The following is a 16,536-nucleotide window of genomic DNA, read 5'->3' as shown; positions in this document are numbered from 1 at the left end:
CATGGCCAATGAGGAAATTAGTGCTTTTAAAACGTGGGGACTTGGGGGAAACTTAATATGAGTCGAGACCCTTGCCTCTTCCTCAGGACCTCGCTACCTGTTTGACTCAGCACGGTACTGGAAAGGATGTCCTCATTCTGACAATGTAGGACCCAGCGGCATTTCTGTATTTTCTAGAGAATAACTAGGGTGTTTTGTTTTGTTCCGTTTTATGCTGAATGATACAATGAAAGCAAACGGAACAAGGGATCATTTATTCATTTGTTCCACTTTTTTTTTTTTTTTAAATGGAGCACGTGGTTAGGCCAGGCCCTGGGAAAGTGGGAGTGCTCCCAGTTTGTGGGGTGGAGATCATCACCCCGATGATGTGGAGCCTCGAGAGAGCCAGGAGAGAAGATCGACAACCACAGCAGTGGCACTTTAATTAGAGTCCAGGAAGTCTTCCCACCCAGGAGAGGGGGCTGGAGCCTGAAGGAGGAGCCGGAGCTAACCTAGAGGCGTGGGAAGGAGGAGCGAAGTGTGGCCAGCGGGAAGAACCTGGGGAACAAAGGTCAGGGACGCCAAGAGCCGGTGGCAGGCAGGCGGGCTGCTGGCCGGCGGGAGTCCAGCTGGGCTGGAGCGAGGGAGGCGAGCAAGGGGGCAGATCAGAGCCGGCAATGCGGGAGTGGCACCGGGGAAGGGTTTATTCTAGAAAGGTCCTACCTTGGGACGCCTGGGTGGCTCAGTTGGTTAAGCAGCTGCCTTCGGCTCAGGTCATGATCCCAGCGTCCTGGGATCGAGTCCCACATCGGGCTCCTTGCTCAGCAGGGAGCCTGCTTCTCCCTCTGCCTCTGCCTGCCATTCTGTCTGCCTGTGTTCGCTCTCTCCCCCTCTCTCTCTCTGATAAATAAATAAAATCTTTAAAAAAAAAAGAAAAGAAAAGAAAGGTCCTGCCTTGACATGAGACAGGGAGAAGCTGGCTCAGCAAATGAGCTGAAGACCTGTACCTGACCTGGACGAACGGTGGTAGGGACAGCAAGAAGCGGGTAGCTTTAAGCAATGATTAGGACTAGAACGGACTGATTTTTATTTAGGAAGATAGAGTGATGGACTGAATGCTTCAGAACATGGCCCATTTCTCCTTCAATTACAGTGCTCTTTTTCCATAATCATTTTGAAAAGAATATGGTCCTCGTCGTAGTAGATACATGAAAATATATGTTTTTCTTATTTCCCATTTGTTTCAGTTAACCCTGCCTGACTGGAAATTTTATTTTGTTAGGAGTCTCCTTGTAATAAATCGTCATTAATAACCAGTTAACAAAACTATATTTGAAGAAAGAAAGAATTCAGTTTTGAGAGGCAGTTTTCATAGAATCTTCCTCCACATGAAAAAAATCTCAAGAGTGGCATCTCACCTTGACGGAGGATTTTAAAGATTTTATTTATTTATTTGACTGAGATCACAAGTAGGCAGAGAGGCAGGCAGAGAAAGAGGGGAAGCAGGCTCCCCGCTGAGCAGAGAGCCTGATGCTTGGGCTCCATCCCAGGACCCTGAGATCATGACCTGAGCTGAAAGCAGCAGAGGCTTAACCCACTGAGCCACCCAGGCGCCCCTCGACCGAGGATTTTAAAGTTTCCAAGGGAATTTTGTGTCTGTTGGCCCCTTTGGTCTTCATGGCGACCCTAGACCAGGCAGGTGTTATAGTCCCACTTTCTCCGCCCACACCCTTTTTGTCCTCTCTTTGTTCCCATGCAAAGAGAAAGTTCTGGGGAGTTGCGGGGGAGCCAGAAAGGCCAGAGGAGCTGGTACTCGTTCCCAGACTCAGAGTCCAGTGGTTCTGTCCTTACTCTGTGCTGCTTCTCAGGGTCTGTTTTCACAAGGACACCAGATTCCTCAACAGAAACTTAATCCAGTATATCTAATTTTGAAAAGTAGTATCCTCTGCTGCCTTTTACCTCAAAAAAAATGTCAAGGAAATTAAAATGTAGTCTTTTGTTTCAGGTTTCTCTCCCCCCTCCCCCTTTCGATTTGGCTTTTTGAAGGGGGCTTCATGTTTATGGGATGGGCAGAGGGACACCTGACCTCTTGCCTTGTGAGGCCCACACGTCCGCTCACGATGCTGCGGCTGTGCTTGGCGGCCAGGCAGGACTGAGCAGGCAACGCCTCCAAGGGGACAGTGGTGTGAGGGACAGAAGAGTTCTCGAAACTCAGCATGAGGGTTCTGGGACACAGCAGGGCAGGTAGAATTATATGAATGTAGACAATCACTTTGCTTGTTTGGCATCTAACCAGCAATCTGCGTTTTTGTTAACTCCTAAGATTAGCCTCTTTAGGTAAGCAACATAAACTTGGTGATGAAAGCGGTTTCTGAATTTAAAAAGCGGTGGAGCCTTCATCAGCAAGCTCCCGGAGCGTCTAAAGGGCACGTGGCTATGTTAGTTCAACCTCATTTATTCAGCAAATACTGAGAAGAGCGCTGGAGTTGTAGCAGAAGACGTGGCGGTCAAGAGCTGTCCCTCGACCCTCTCGTGAATCCTCCGTTGTGGAAGTTAGCACAGTAAGCAGGCAAATCATTCACCATATAAGGGACTGCAGTATAGCAGAAAGGGGACAGGCTGATAAGAGAGTGTCGATGGGCCTCATTAACTCTTGCGGGAGTCCTGGGGTTCCTCCAGTGGTACCGCAGATCACCCAGAGAGGGTCAATGGCAAAAACACAATGTTCTACTTTAGTATAACAGCCCGTGTGTCAGTTCAAGTGTGGGGTGGGGGTTGCATGCACAATAGAGACTTAGAGAAGACTTTCGTTTTTGGCCAAAATGTTTGGAACGTTTTCCCCCCCTTACCCCTACTGGTCTTTTCATTTCCCACATTTCTGTGTATCACAACGTTGTTCAATGGCTCCGGCCCCAAAAGCCAGGAGGAAGGAAGGAACTGATTTCACCCCACCACATGCCAGACTCTGTGCTTAGTGCTACGGTGGATAGGAGATAATTCAACCCCCATAACCTCTTCTGAGGGTAGGAAGTGGAATTACAGATTGAGGAAGCAGAGGTTTGCAAAATCAAGGAATTTTCCCCAGTAAGAGGCAAAACCAGATCCTTTTTTAGGCAATCCAAGCGGTCATGGATATCCTCTAAAACTTAAGGAATTTTTTTTTTTTTAATGTAAAATAGAAACCTATTAAAAAGTAACACTTGACTGCATGTGACTTTTTGGTTTCTTTTGTGTTTCCTTAGGAAGCCAATTAGTCATCTTTATTTTAGTAAGGAGGAGGTGAAATCTTTCATAACACGAACTTTTAAAAGTTCTTTCATAGTTGAAAAAAAAAAAAAAGAGAAACATTTTGTTTCTGTCTTTCTCCTCTGTTGGCTCCAACAGTCCATGTAAATAGCTTTTGAAAAATAAGTAGTAATCACCGCTTCATACTGGAGACCAGACACCTGATTCTGAAACTGCCCCAGGGGTCAGCGTGTGTGTGTTGGAATAACAAATGTGCAGTGCGTTCCTGGTTCAAGAGAAATGACCTCACTGTCCAATTGTAACCTACCTGATGCCTTAATCAGGAGGTGGGAAAAGTCTGTGGTTTTACCTCTTGGGTCATCCTCAGCCCTCTGCTGTCTTATTTTAGGCATGGCCTTAGTGTTTTTTTCCAGAGTCCAGAGGTGGAATGACATGTTACTCAAGCTTACAAGATGATGATGTATCCCTTTTTTTATATTTAGCTGTAAATTTTATTCTCCTCATAAACAAACCCACTTTCAGCCACCACGGTGTATCAAGGGAGAGTTGTTTCCATCTCCCTTGGTTTAATTTGGATACATTTGACCTAGAACAGCACAGTGTTTCCACAATAACATTTGAACAGGATGCTGTTGGGCTAGTCTGCAGGGTTCAGGGAGTTTTGGAGTGGGCCAGGAAACTACTTTCTTAAAAGAAACCTAAACACTAAGACCTGACAAGATAGGAAACTCTTACTAGACTCCTTATTAAACGTATTTCTGTTTTTCCTTGCTTTCTCATTTCATTAATTTCTGTATCTCTTCGTGTTATTAAACAGTATCGGTTGACTAGTTAACTTAAGTTCATGTGCTAAATGAGTAACTCAAATTCAGAAGGCATAAAATAAAAACAAAATTGTTTGAAGGGGTTTGTTTAAGAAAGCATATGTAAATAAAAAATTAAATTAAACGTGTCTCCCAGGCACAACACGTTTTAATTTTTAGAGTAGAACTTCATGGTATTTCATAAGGAAGCAAAAAAGGAAGGGAAATTATTATTCAGGCAGAGAGACAATAGTAACCTTTTATTTATTGAGACAGAGTTCAAAACCAGGCTCCCCAAACCCTGGGATCTGTGTTTGCTGAACTGAACACCCCACTAGCTATTTCCGCTCTCTTCTGGGGACTAGCCTGCCTTAAAAATGTGGGTCCAATATAATTAAAGTGTTTAATTTATAAGCTATAACCCAACATGATAATGTTTAAAAGTCTGCTTTATGTATTTTTACAAATTCTTAAAATCTCAAGGACTTGAGATAATTAGGACCTTTGTTTTTTAATGGCTTTCTGTGTGACCTCTTAGTGGTAGCAATTGATCTTGGGACAAGAGAGGGGTACATTTGGATTCTGTGCCCAGGACGGGCTCCCTCCTGTCTAGGATGAAGAGGAGAAACCTCTTTCCTTTCTCTGCCTCAGTTGTACCTGCGATGATTTATAATGTTGATGTGGAAACGAAGAGCACTCATTTGTCACCAGGATTGTAATTGGTGGATGAAAAGTCTTTATGACCGCAAAGTCCATTAACACTCTGTTTAGTAATTATGATGATTCTAAACACAACTAAGAACTAGGAAGTAATTTCAGCCCCTGCTATGCACAAGGGTAACACAAAGGTTACACGCCAAAGGTCATACCCATTAGTCATAAGAGCTGGGCCATCATTCTTAACAGAGTTGGGGTGTGTGTGCTGTGTGTGTGTGTGCGCGCGCGTGCGCCTGCAAGTGTGGGCTTGGAGAGAAAGAGACAGATATAGACATACCTGATAGTTACCATTTTAACCATTTTTTAAGTGCATAGCTCAGTGGCATTCCATAAATTCTCAGTGTCGTCCCACCGCCCTCCCCATCCGTTCCAGAACGTTTCCAGCACCCCGAACTGAAACTGACTCCGTTAGACACAAACTCCCCATTCCCTCCTCCCTTTGGCCCCCTATAAGTACTTTTTTACTGTCCCTGTGAATCTGACCATTCTAGGCACCTCATACAAGTGAATCACACAGTATCTGTCCTTTCGTGTCTGGCTTATCTCACTAACAATATGTTTTCGGGGTTCATCCATGTTGTAGTCTCTGTCAGAATGTCATTCCCTTTTTTGAATTAAAAAAAATTTTTTTCTTTATTAACATATAATGTATTATTTGCCCCAAGGGTACAGGTCTGTGAATTGTCAGTCTCACACACTTCACAGCACTCACCACAGCACATGCCCTCCCCAGTGTCCATCACCCGGCCACCCTCTCCCTCCCTCCAACCCCCCAGCAACCCTCAGTTTATTTCCTGAGATTAAGAGTCTCTTATGGTTTGTCTCCCTCCTAATCCCATCTTCTTTCATTTTTCCTCCCCTCCCCCCATGATCCCTGGCTCTGCCTCTCAATTTCCTCATATTAGGGAGATCATATGATAATTGTCTTCCTCTGATTGACTTATTTCGCTAAGCATGATATGCTCTAGTTCCATCCATGTTGTTGCAAATGGCAAGATTTAATTTCTCTTGATAGCTGCATAGTATTCCATTGTGTATATATACCACATCTTCTTTATCCATTCATCTGCTGATGGACATCTGGGCTCTTTCCACAGTGGAACATCGCTGCTATAGACATTTGGGTGCACGTGCCCCTTCAGATCCCTACATTTGTATCTTTAGCTTAAATAATTTTCCACTCAGAGTTTTTTTGGTTTTGTTTTTATTTATAATACATCTTCTCACAAGGTCACTTACCATTTTTTCTGGTTGTAGAAATGGCACAGACAGTCCATTAGTCCCGAGTGAGAAGCAGAGCCTGCAAATTATTAGAAAAATTACGTGGAGAGTCTGACTATACGAAAGAGCGTAACAAGGCCACGAAGCCCCGCCCAGGAATGCCAGACCCGGCCGTGTGAGGCTCCTCTGTGTGGGGCGGATGGTGACGAAGGTCATAGCAGTCCTCCAGGTTGTCCCCGGGTCGTGGCTCAGGCCAGGCTTGCGATGATGCTGGGTCAGCAGGACGGGTCCCTTTCCATAAGGGCGAGTTGAAGAGTTCAAGGAAAGCGGGTAGTGTGTTTCTGAAATGTTTCCTTTCCAGATGGTTAAGATTTTTTAAAAGTTTTGGGTTCAGTCATCTGAAAAATGGGCTTATGGGCCACGATTCATTCCAGAACACAGGGCGAGGGAGGAGGCAAGGCAGTGGCAGCGTGAAAAAGAAACAGCAGACGAGGCACCCTCACACGTGGGCTCACCTGCACCTTCCTTTTCTTCGACCTCACTTTCTAGGGCCGAGCATGGAAGGGATCCGGACTATGGGGCATGTGGGTGTTGGTGTCTCTGGGGGGTTTCTGCTGGAGTGCTGTGGCTAAGTTATCCTCGCTCTGCCAGAGGGACATTGTTGGCATATTTGGAACAACCAGGCGCCCTGCCAGTGCCCCAGAAGGGCTCGTGTGCCCTGACTCAGAGCATCTGCCCCTGGACTTCGTTTCCACTACAGGACAGTGACATGTGGTCACTCGCTTGTTCAGCAGGTTCAATGCCTGCGAGGTTTCTCTGTGTAGTCTCTGGCCTTGTGGAGGGCAGCCGATTGGGGAGGCAGCCCCTCCACTGGAAATCTCGCAATCCAGTGAGTTCTTCCTGAGGAAGTTAAGGATGGCTTCCTGGAGGTGGCACCTTGCAGGCTGGGTCTTGAAGGCTACATAAGAGCTTGCCCTGTGGGGGATGGGAGAGGGTCCTGTGTGCAAGTACAGAGAGTCATGGGAAGGTTGTGACGAGTTGGGGATGGTGCGGAAGTCAGCATGACCAGAGGATAGGCGTTGTGGGGTGGAATGCAAGGAGATGAAGCTGGGGGTGGGGGGCAGGGGGCGGGGTTAGGCAAGGCTGATGCACCAAGGCCCTGAGGGTCTCCCCGAGAACTTGGATTTGGTCTTTGGTCTTTCATGCGGTAGAGGGCCAGTGACGGTTTCTAGCAGGATAGTAATTTTTGTTGGAGGGGGCAGAGGGAGTCCAGGTGGGAAGAAGGGGCAGGGGTCCCTCTCGGGACGGGGCTGAGCACCTGCGCCTGGACACCTGCCTCTTCTTCCCATCGGGATGGGACAACTGTGAAAGACATTTCAAAGGTAGAATCTGTAAGGTTGTGCGTAGGACTTGAGGAATGTGGATGCAACTTGACCATCACTGACTTCTCGGTGCTCAGCGTAGGGCAAGCCCACAGCAGTGCCCAGTAGATGCTGACCGACCGACCGACCAACTGACTGACTGGACAGTCTGCGTGGATGGTAAGAGCAGCACCGGCCGCGTCAGAGGGACAGCCCAGCCGTATCATGGTAGAAGAGCTGTTGGTGCTGTGTGCGTGCGCCCTGCCAGAAGCTTTCCAAACAGCCCATCTCCATGAACGCATTTCTTTCTTAGGACAGTCCCAGGAGCTTGGTGTGCTTTTGTCCTTGTAGATGAGGACACGGGGGCTTGGAGAGGTGACTCACGCCACTGCTTCAGGGACTGAGCTGGGATTTGAACTCAGGCATCCACAGGGTACTCGGTGCCCTTCTCCACAGCACTATGGCCTCTCCCCTTCTGGAGTTTCCCGGAAGCTGCTTGTGTCAAGGCCCCAGGAGTGATGAGCAGGCCAACAGAACCAGCGGCGGGAGGCATAGAAGCCTGCCTAGGAAACCGTTTATCTCACGTAGACATACCATCTGAGATGACCTTAGTAGAAATAACAATGGCAGTAATAACAGCGCTGCAGTCCTTTCCCTGGCATCGAAACCAGCTTTGTAATGAAAATGGAATTTCTCTGGGAAAGAGTCCTAGAAAGAGATGGGCCTTTGAGATAAAATAACAAATTGTAAACTAGCATCAAATTGTTTTCTGTGTGTTTTCCCTTGCAGGCTTGCCTTCTCTGTTGTGTCATTTACTTTGTCCACTTGGCGCCTACAGATCCGTCTCCCAACCCCACCCAGCCCTGCCCCCTCCCCCACCCCGTGACCCAAAGGAAGAGGAAGGAGCATGCGCATCTAGGGGCAGTGGCACCCTACCTTGAGTTGACCCTCAACGAACCTGGGAGGAAGGGGAAGGGGTCCTCTAGGGGAAACATTGCTTTTTGGAATGGAAGCCTGTGGCTTTCTGGAATGAAGGGTGGTGAGTTTGGTTTCCCAGGTGGCCCACAGGCCAGAACGTGAGCTCCACGGCTCAGGTGAGCGCGCCGTCATGGATCGTTACAGCCCTGACGGAGGCTGTGTTGTCATGCCATAGGTCAGAGTCACATAAAATAAACTCTTGTCATAACAAAAGGACGTGGCAGCCAGATTACATCTCAGAGCTCCTCCACTCCTTTACCCCAGAGGACAGGCAGTGTAGGGAAGGGCTTCTATTTTTATGCTGATTCCAACCAGGGCTCTGCCTGGCTCTCCCACCCTTGTAAGTGGTGATAAATAGTGGTGGCCATAGCAGCTGGAGAGAGTGTGGCCTGGAAAGCCAGCCAGACTCTCTTGGCTCCCATTTTATGCAAATTCGCCAAACAGAATGCAAATGATTTCACAGTAATGTGGAAGGTGGGGGGGACAAGTGCTCATCTGTTTTCAGCGGTCTCCCTGGGCTTCTGGCAGTGGCCCCTGTAGAGGCACCGGGGTAAAAGGTAGCTGGGAGGGAGGGGCTCCCACTGTGAGGAGAGACCTCACCTGGGATTTGACCAGGAGCAGCAGCTTTCCCTTTGGCAGCCTGCAAGCCAGGACTTCTGGGTTTCAAGAATAGGAAAAGGTCAACACGGACTAATGCCTTTTCAAGTCGTTTCTGCCTCTTCTTATCCCATGATGTTCCATGATCACAGGAGACATCCAAACACTTACCATTCTCACACGTATCAACTAGGCATTTAAAACAGTGCTAGGCATCGAAAAAAGACTCGCAAGCTTCAAAGCGTGAAACCGTGACGAAGTATGTCCCAGATCCCCTCCAGTGTTCGGCAGTGCCGTAGCCACCGGGCACGTGATGTGTGGCTAGCCTGGCTGGAGATGTGATTGGAGTATAGAGTACCCGCCAGCTTTCAAAGACTTTGTGTGAAAAGATGAATGCAAAAATGCTTTATTAGTATTTTTAGGTTAATTTTTATGTTAATTGTATGTTGCAGTGATAGTGTTTTGGATATATTGGTTTAAATAAGACTATATTAAACGTGGCCACTCAAAAATTTAAAATTACTCGTGTGGCTCCTGTTATATTTCTATTGGACAGTACTGGTCTGGACTGCTAACCGTTTATTACACAGTATGGTCACCTTTTTACCCCATCTTTGGATCTTATTATATGGGAGGGTAGAAAGAGCTTCCTTTTTGCCCAGACGGGGTATAGTTTAGACAGCTTTGTGGCACACTGTGTGACTCTTTCCCAAGTGTACTCGCATCCAGGTTCTCATTGAGCCACGCGTGGCGCATGCAGGGAGGGCCGGGCCACACTTTTAAAGATGAGTATCTTGAAGTCAAAGAAGAGGCTTGCCCACCTACCTCAAGAGTTGGGGTTGGGAGTACAACATCAGACTTTCCACCGCTAGTCCGATGTCTGCTAGAAAGAAACTAAAAACTAGGAATATTTATTTCAAGGCAACGGGACAGGATCCCATTTAGAAGTAAATATGTCTGTGTTTGTGAATGTAGCATGTCCTGCCACGACTAATGTGACACATTCATCCAGGGACGACGGAGCCAGTACTCAGTGGAAAGGTGGGACTCACGTCTTGGGAACCATCAGGTCAAAGTTAGGGAAGGGTTTGTGCGTGTTGTCCTGATAAGGGGATGCTTTCTTCTGTTGGAAGTCAGCTGGGGTCCTGTCCTGTGCCTAGCCGTGTGCAGCAAGGCCAGCAGATCTCACCTGCCAGAAAGTTCTGAGACTGAGTTGGATTGTCCACAAGATGGAAGGACAAAGCAGCTACCCTGGACAAAAGAGGCAGGAGATCAGATGCCAGGAGTCCCTTGTGAGTTACTGGACTCCCAGCCCTTCTAACAGCAGATGTGGAAGGGAGTTCCTCGCCCCAGGAACCGGTTCTCTGAATCTCTGGACATCAGCTAGGCGTCCTACCATTTAATTCAGTTTTGACATGGACTACCTGGAGTTGGCATCAGATCCCAAAGCCTGCCCCCTGCTTTAGATACCAGTGTCTGAGCCACCCACACTTCTGACCCACCAGTTATAAACCAGAGGTTTTTACTACCCCTTCCTCACATTTGATAATTTATTGAAATGGTTATCATTGGAGTGGTTATGACTCAGGAATATACCTGGCTTACTACGACTGGTTTGTAATGAAGGATACAACTCAGGAACACCTGAATGGAAGAAGTGCATAGGGCAAGGAATGGGGGAAGTGCCGGGAGCTTTCACAACCTCTTGGACCGTTCATCAACCGGGAAGCTCTCAGAACCCTGACAGTTCAGGGGTTTGAATGAAGCTTCTATTATGTAGTAGGTATGACTGATGAAATTATTGGCTGTAGTGATTAACTCATTCTGTACCCCTCTCTCCAGAAAAGGTTCTGGGGATTGGGGCTGAAAGGCCCATCTCCTTGTCATCAGGTCTTGAACTTTCTGGTGACAGGCCTCCCCTCCATCCTGAGGTGATACAAGACCACTGGCCACTAATCATCTAATTAGCATACAAAAGACACTCATCAGTAGAGATTCCAAGGGTCTTAGAAGCTCTTGTGTCCGGAACTGGGGACTGAGGCTGCGTATAATATAACAAAAGATACCGCTATCACTGCTGTCATTCAGGAAATTCCAAGAGTTTTAGGAGCTCTGTGCCAGGAACCGGAGGTGAAGACCAAATATATATTTCTTATTATATCACAATATCACACACTCAATCCAGACACAGGATGGGGGAGGTACACTTGTAGCGAAGAAGAAGCTATCAAGGTCAGGAGTCTGTGGCTGGTCTGGCGGGTGAGATTAGCCCAAGCACTGAGGGCCGGGGGCCAAGAGCCCTGGGTCGTGTCCCAGCCTTCTGAGCCGTTTGCTGTTTGGGTGCGTCGCACGCTCCTCTGAACTTCCGTTTCTTCATCTGTAAATGAGAGAGTTGGATTAGAGGGCCTCTCACTAGATTTTGTGATTCTCTAAGTTTCGAAGGCTAGGGATCAAGTAGGGGGGTATTAATATCCAATCAGTGAGAGCATTGGGGTTTGGTTTTACTGCTTTTTCTTTTGTCTAATATACTCAGGGGCCCCTGGGATCCGTGGTAAATATCATCACTGGCTTGGACCAGTTATTTGGCCCTGAATGAGTCAGGGGTTGGGTCTAGGATTCCCTTAGAGCTTTGGCCTGTGCACGGGTGTTGTAGCATAATGTCTACAAACATGTATACGTATTTCTCTTTCCTGGCTCTCTTCTCTTCACCCCTGTCCTTTCTGTGAGTCATAATTATTTCTTATCTGATCTCTTGGAAGTCTACCTGTTGTGCAGGTAGTAACTCTCCCCCACGTCGATCAGATGCCGTAGAAAATCACTGCTCATTCTCTGTCTGCAGCTGTGTTTCCTGCTTTGCACCACCTATGAACTGAAATCTCCTGGGCTACCCATGAAGACTTAAGAATCTCACTCCTTTCCTTTGTAAAGACTAGGTTTTAATTGCTTTGGGGAGGTGTGGGGAGACCAAAGCGCTTGGATCTCGAGGTAGCTCTGTACTTCGTAGAACATCACCCCAGGACCACATTCCCCCACTGAGGGTTCCAGCCACCTCTTCCGCCTCATTATACTTTGCTGAGCGCTGAGAAGCCTGGCATCGTTTCTGTTGGAATGAAAAGATTGGCAGAGCTGCCCGAGACAGCAGTAGCACAAAACACTGTGGCAGAAGGTTTGGTCTATACCAAGGCAGCCAGAGTATTAATTGCATTCTCTGTGATCACAAAAAAAAAAAAAAAAAAAAAAAAAAAAAAAGCGCTGAATTATTCTCTTCGTGTTTTAAGAATGACAGGCTTTCGCTCCGCCAGCTCTAAGTGTCGTGGTATCACATGGCAAGGAGATGCTAGATTTGAAAAAAGAAGTGTCGAAGTGAAGATCTCTGGTTGGCAGCTAGTTCTTAAAAAAAGATCTAAAGATGAGCTCTTTCACAGTGGGTACCTGTAGAAGATAGGAAATGGGGGGGGGGATTTCTCTCCATAAATGTATGCGGTCTCTTATATGTTCCCATTTCGAGCTCTGGTTTTAAATTTTGAAATGAGACATTGGAAGTTTCTAGCTACAGTTTGTTTTTGTGGGTGGGTTAGTGAAAGCGCGGTCAGGAGGATTTTGAGATGTGCTTATCTTCCCCCAGACCCTGTACCAACAGGCTGGGGAATAACCAAATGTCCGCGCCAGGCACTCACCCGCTTGTGGGGAGCGTACCCCGTTCACACCCCCATGCTGACATGTATGTCCCCCAGCACACGCCCGGTCCTCGCCCAGTCACCGCCACCCCCAGACCCGCAGAGGATATTTTGTCGAGACTGTTCGTGATGGTTTAACTTGGTTGGGAGGGGGAGAATAGATAAAGCAGGTGTCAGCCTGTGTATTGGGGATTTTCCTCTGGTGAAAACTGTTGTTCTGTGCCGCACCTCACCCTCCCTTCACAACCCCGAAAAAGAGAAGTATGTGCGTTGCTGATGTTCAGGGTTTGAGGGTGTTTTGGTTTAAAGTGCTCAGGGGATCAGAGAGCATTTCGTTCTGGGTAGTGCGGTCTGGAGAAGTGTTTTGGTTTCATGTGATGAGACCTGTCTCACCAGTCCTGCTGCTTGGGTGTGTTCTCTCTCTCTCTCTCTCTCTCTCTCTCTCTCTCGGGCGGCGGGAGGTGCAGGGGGAGAGCGTGCAGGGGAAGCAGCCGCTGAGAGCCTGGCTGGCTGCTGGTAGGAGGAGGCTGGGTCCCACCAGCTGCACCGGAGGCTTCGAGCCCAGCTCCACACTTCTGAACTTGCCCTGCCAAATCGAGGCTCCTCCGGCAAACACCGGCTTGCGGTGGGAGAGCCATTGTTGACATGACTGGTCATCCGCAACGGGAAGATGCCAGATCGTGAAGACCTTCCGTCTTCGGGCTTCTGAGCCCACTCCGCTCAGTAGGGAGCTCGTTTTCTTTCCTGGTGCATGGTGTGGGAGAGCGCTTCACTCCATGGAAACTTCTGCAGCAGAAGCCTTTTCTGACAGCCCCCCCCTCCCCCCCACACACACCCGTTTCACCCACAGAGTCAGGGAGAACCGTTAAGCCAGTCCTCAGTGCCCTATCTCTGGCCAAAGGACCATTCATTTAAGATGTGGGAGAGAATGGCTCTGCTGTTCTCACCTGCTCAGTGCCACGCACGAGCCCCTCTTCTCCGGGGGAGCCCTGCTCTGTGATCAGAGTGCAAGGCCCTGCCTGGAACTGTGGATGTAAGGTGATATGTAAAGCCTGCATCATTTCTAATCCATATTCCTTAGTTCAGAAGAATAAAATCTTTCTAAAATATTGCATTTGTTTCAGTGTCCGCCTTAATCTGTCAGATTGCTGTCCATTCATATCTCTGACCATAAAGGTTACTGTCCAAGCTGGGACCTTACAAGGGTGTTACTAATTACTACACTGGGACATCGGGAGAAACTGGGATGGTCCCGGCATGGACAGCTATAGGCATAACCCTGGAGATATTCACCTTCTTAAGGATCTGGCATTACTTTTTAAAAAAAAAAGGTTTGTGCTGAATCCTTTCTGCATTTTTCTGAAAACCAAATGGACTGTTTCGTAGGTTTCCATGTTGGAACAAACCACCCTCCATACATCTCCCTGAGAACCACTCTAGCTGACCTGTGACGTCTTTCCCTGGGTCGTGTCTGGACTCCGGGTTTCCACGCCAAAGAGACAGCCCCACGGAGCTCTCCAGTTCTGTCTCACTCCCATGAGCTCAGCACGGCTCCCAGGCTTCTTGGGCTCTAACCCAGCTTTCTTCCCGTGGTATTCCTCTGCTTCACAAATACACCCCCTTGTTTAGGAGTCTAAGATTAGGAAAAAGAGACATAAAATAGGCTCCACATCTCTTCAGTATGGTCCCCTTGCACTTTTCCTCCATGGGAAGGGAGAGCATCTAAAACATTCCTGTTCTGGTCTGTTTTAATGAGGAAGAAAAAAGAATACTCAGGAGTAGTCCAGGACCTCAGTGGATAGTGTGACAGAGAAGGTTCCAGATGAACGAGGTAGTTCTAGGCCGTTGGCTCTCCTTCATGCTGTTGAATGGGCTCTCGGGTGCTGTACTTTTGCATGTTGGGAGAGGACACCTTGGTTTAACTACAAACCCCAAGAGGGTGTTTTCTCTGTTTATTCCGCCTTCTGTGAGTGAGGCCAGGCGCAGCAGGCTTGCGGAGCCCTGGACACCTGACGAGTATCGGTTTCCAGAGCTGATGAGGGGCTGTTGAAGGGCGCTAGGCCGCGTGTGCCGGTAGCTGTCCAGCTAGGTAATGCTCCCATCAACACGGTCCTGTGAGTCCTTGATAAGAAGAGTGATGACTTTTTGAAAAACACAGAATATTTGTCTCACAGCCATGAACTTCCATCTCCTCCGTCAAAATGATAATACACTTTGGGAACAATTTAGAGATTCTTTCAACAAATGAAGAATGTAAACCCAGCACATGCGCCTCAAGAATTTGACATTGGAAGAAAATCTGCTTCATCCCACTAAAGTAACTCTTGTGAAAACCTCATCCTTTTTTTTTTTTTTTTTTTTTTTTTTTGCTTTTTTTGCACTTTTCAATGTGCAGCTAAATTAGGCCACAGGAAAAGGATATCGTACCTTCAAAGAGCCAGGGGGGTTGGCTGGGTTCTTTCTATTCGTGGAAAACAGCTGTGGGTGCCGGGGGTAGAAGTCAGGCTTTTTGTTCCACGCTGAGGTGGGAAGGTTCGGTGGTGAGACGCAGGGCTCCGTTGTGGAGGAGGGAGCAGATGCCGAGCGGCTTTATCAACATCTTCTCCGCGTTTGAAATGTGTTGATAATGACCTAGGACAGAGAGACGGGTGGGACACGGGTGGGAGTAGGAAAGAACGTTCCTCCTACACGGCGCGCACATCGCCTCTTGTTTTTCTGTCTGTGGTGGCTGCAGATGAGGTGAATCAGGTTATTCGTTTCCCTGGCCTTCTACCCGGCACGAGGGTTTCTTGAAGCCCGTCGGGGCTGTTGGCCTGCCGGGCGAAGCTCGAAGGAAGCCCGTGGGAGGAGGGCCGGCTTGAGCAGCGGGCGACATGCTCCTGCTTCCATCGTGCTCCCTCTCTCAGGTCCGAGGCCACCAGTGGGATTCGGCTTGGGTTTTGTTGAAAAGGATTGCTGCTCTGGCCCTTATTATGGGTGAGATGTGGCAGTGTTTTCTTTGTTCCAAGTTAAAAACCAAGGTTAGGAATTCTCTTTTGCTTTGAAAACCATGTTCTGAGGGGGGCATGCTGAGTAGATGGCTTGGAAGGCTTTTAAATACTGTTTCTCTCTCTTGTTTCCTGACTTTCTTTCCAGGGACATTCTCTACTCCCACAGTTTCAGTAGTGTGTATGGGCAGCTGATTCCTGAATGCCTGTCTCTGCAGAGTCCAGTTCTGCCCGTGTGTCCTGTGTCCTGATGAACCTTTCCTCCCAGGTCTCCTGTGGGCAGCACAAACGTAACATATCATCACAAATACTTAATGCAGGAATAAACTCATTATCCTTCCAGAACCTTCTTCGGACTCCACCGTTGGGCATCCCCATCACCCAGAGGCAGGACTTAGGATGCCTTTCTTGTGCTTCTGCTCAGCCCGTGCAGGGAGCTCCAGGCCCTGCCATCCTCAGTGACTTCCTAGGCTGGCTGCCACTGTCCTTAGTAACTCTTGCCTCAGAGATCCCATTAACCTGCTCCAGTGTCTGCTTCTTCCAGTTTATGCCTTATAACAGACTTGATGAAAATTCTTCCCTGATTAAAAAACAAAGAGGCTCCTCTTCTCCTAGAAGGAAAAGGAGCTTGCTGCTAAGTTCCTCCCTTGCTGGAATGCTCGTCCTTCAGCGGCCCCAGCTGCTCCGTAGCAAGGTTGGCCAGACCTCAGACCCATCCTGTCTTCTCTGCTCTGGGCATTTTTGTTCCTGCTGCTTTTTTTTTTTTTTTTTTTTTTTTTTTTAAGATTTTATTTATTTCTTTGACAGACAGAGATCACAAGCAGGCAGAGAGGCAGGCAGAGAGTGGGGGTGGGAAGCAGGCTTCCTGCGGAGCAGAGAGCCTGATGCCGGACTCGATCCCAGGACCCTGAGATCATGACCTGAGCCGAAGGCAGCGGCTTAACCCACTGAGCCACCCAGGCGCCCCTGT

The 16,536-nt window shown here is 48.1% G+C and overlaps 1 protein-coding gene across 2 annotated transcripts in view; it reads left to right on the top strand.

Annotated features, from left to right (window-relative positions):
* BCL2 (BCL2 apoptosis regulator) overlaps positions 1-16,536 on the top strand; it is a 165,770-nt gene that overhangs the window by 12,100 nt on the left and 137,134 nt on the right. The gene's annotated exons all lie outside the window — the stretch shown is intronic.

The sequence above is a fragment of the Mustela nigripes genome, chromosome 8 (assembly GCF_022355385.1).
Source record: "Mustela nigripes isolate SB6536 chromosome 8, MUSNIG.SB6536, whole genome shotgun sequence".
Lineage (NCBI taxonomy): Eukaryota > Metazoa > Chordata > Mammalia > Carnivora > Mustelidae > Mustela > Mustela nigripes.
Note: the sequence above shows the minus strand (reverse complement) of the source record. Positions and strands in the feature narration are given on the sequence as shown.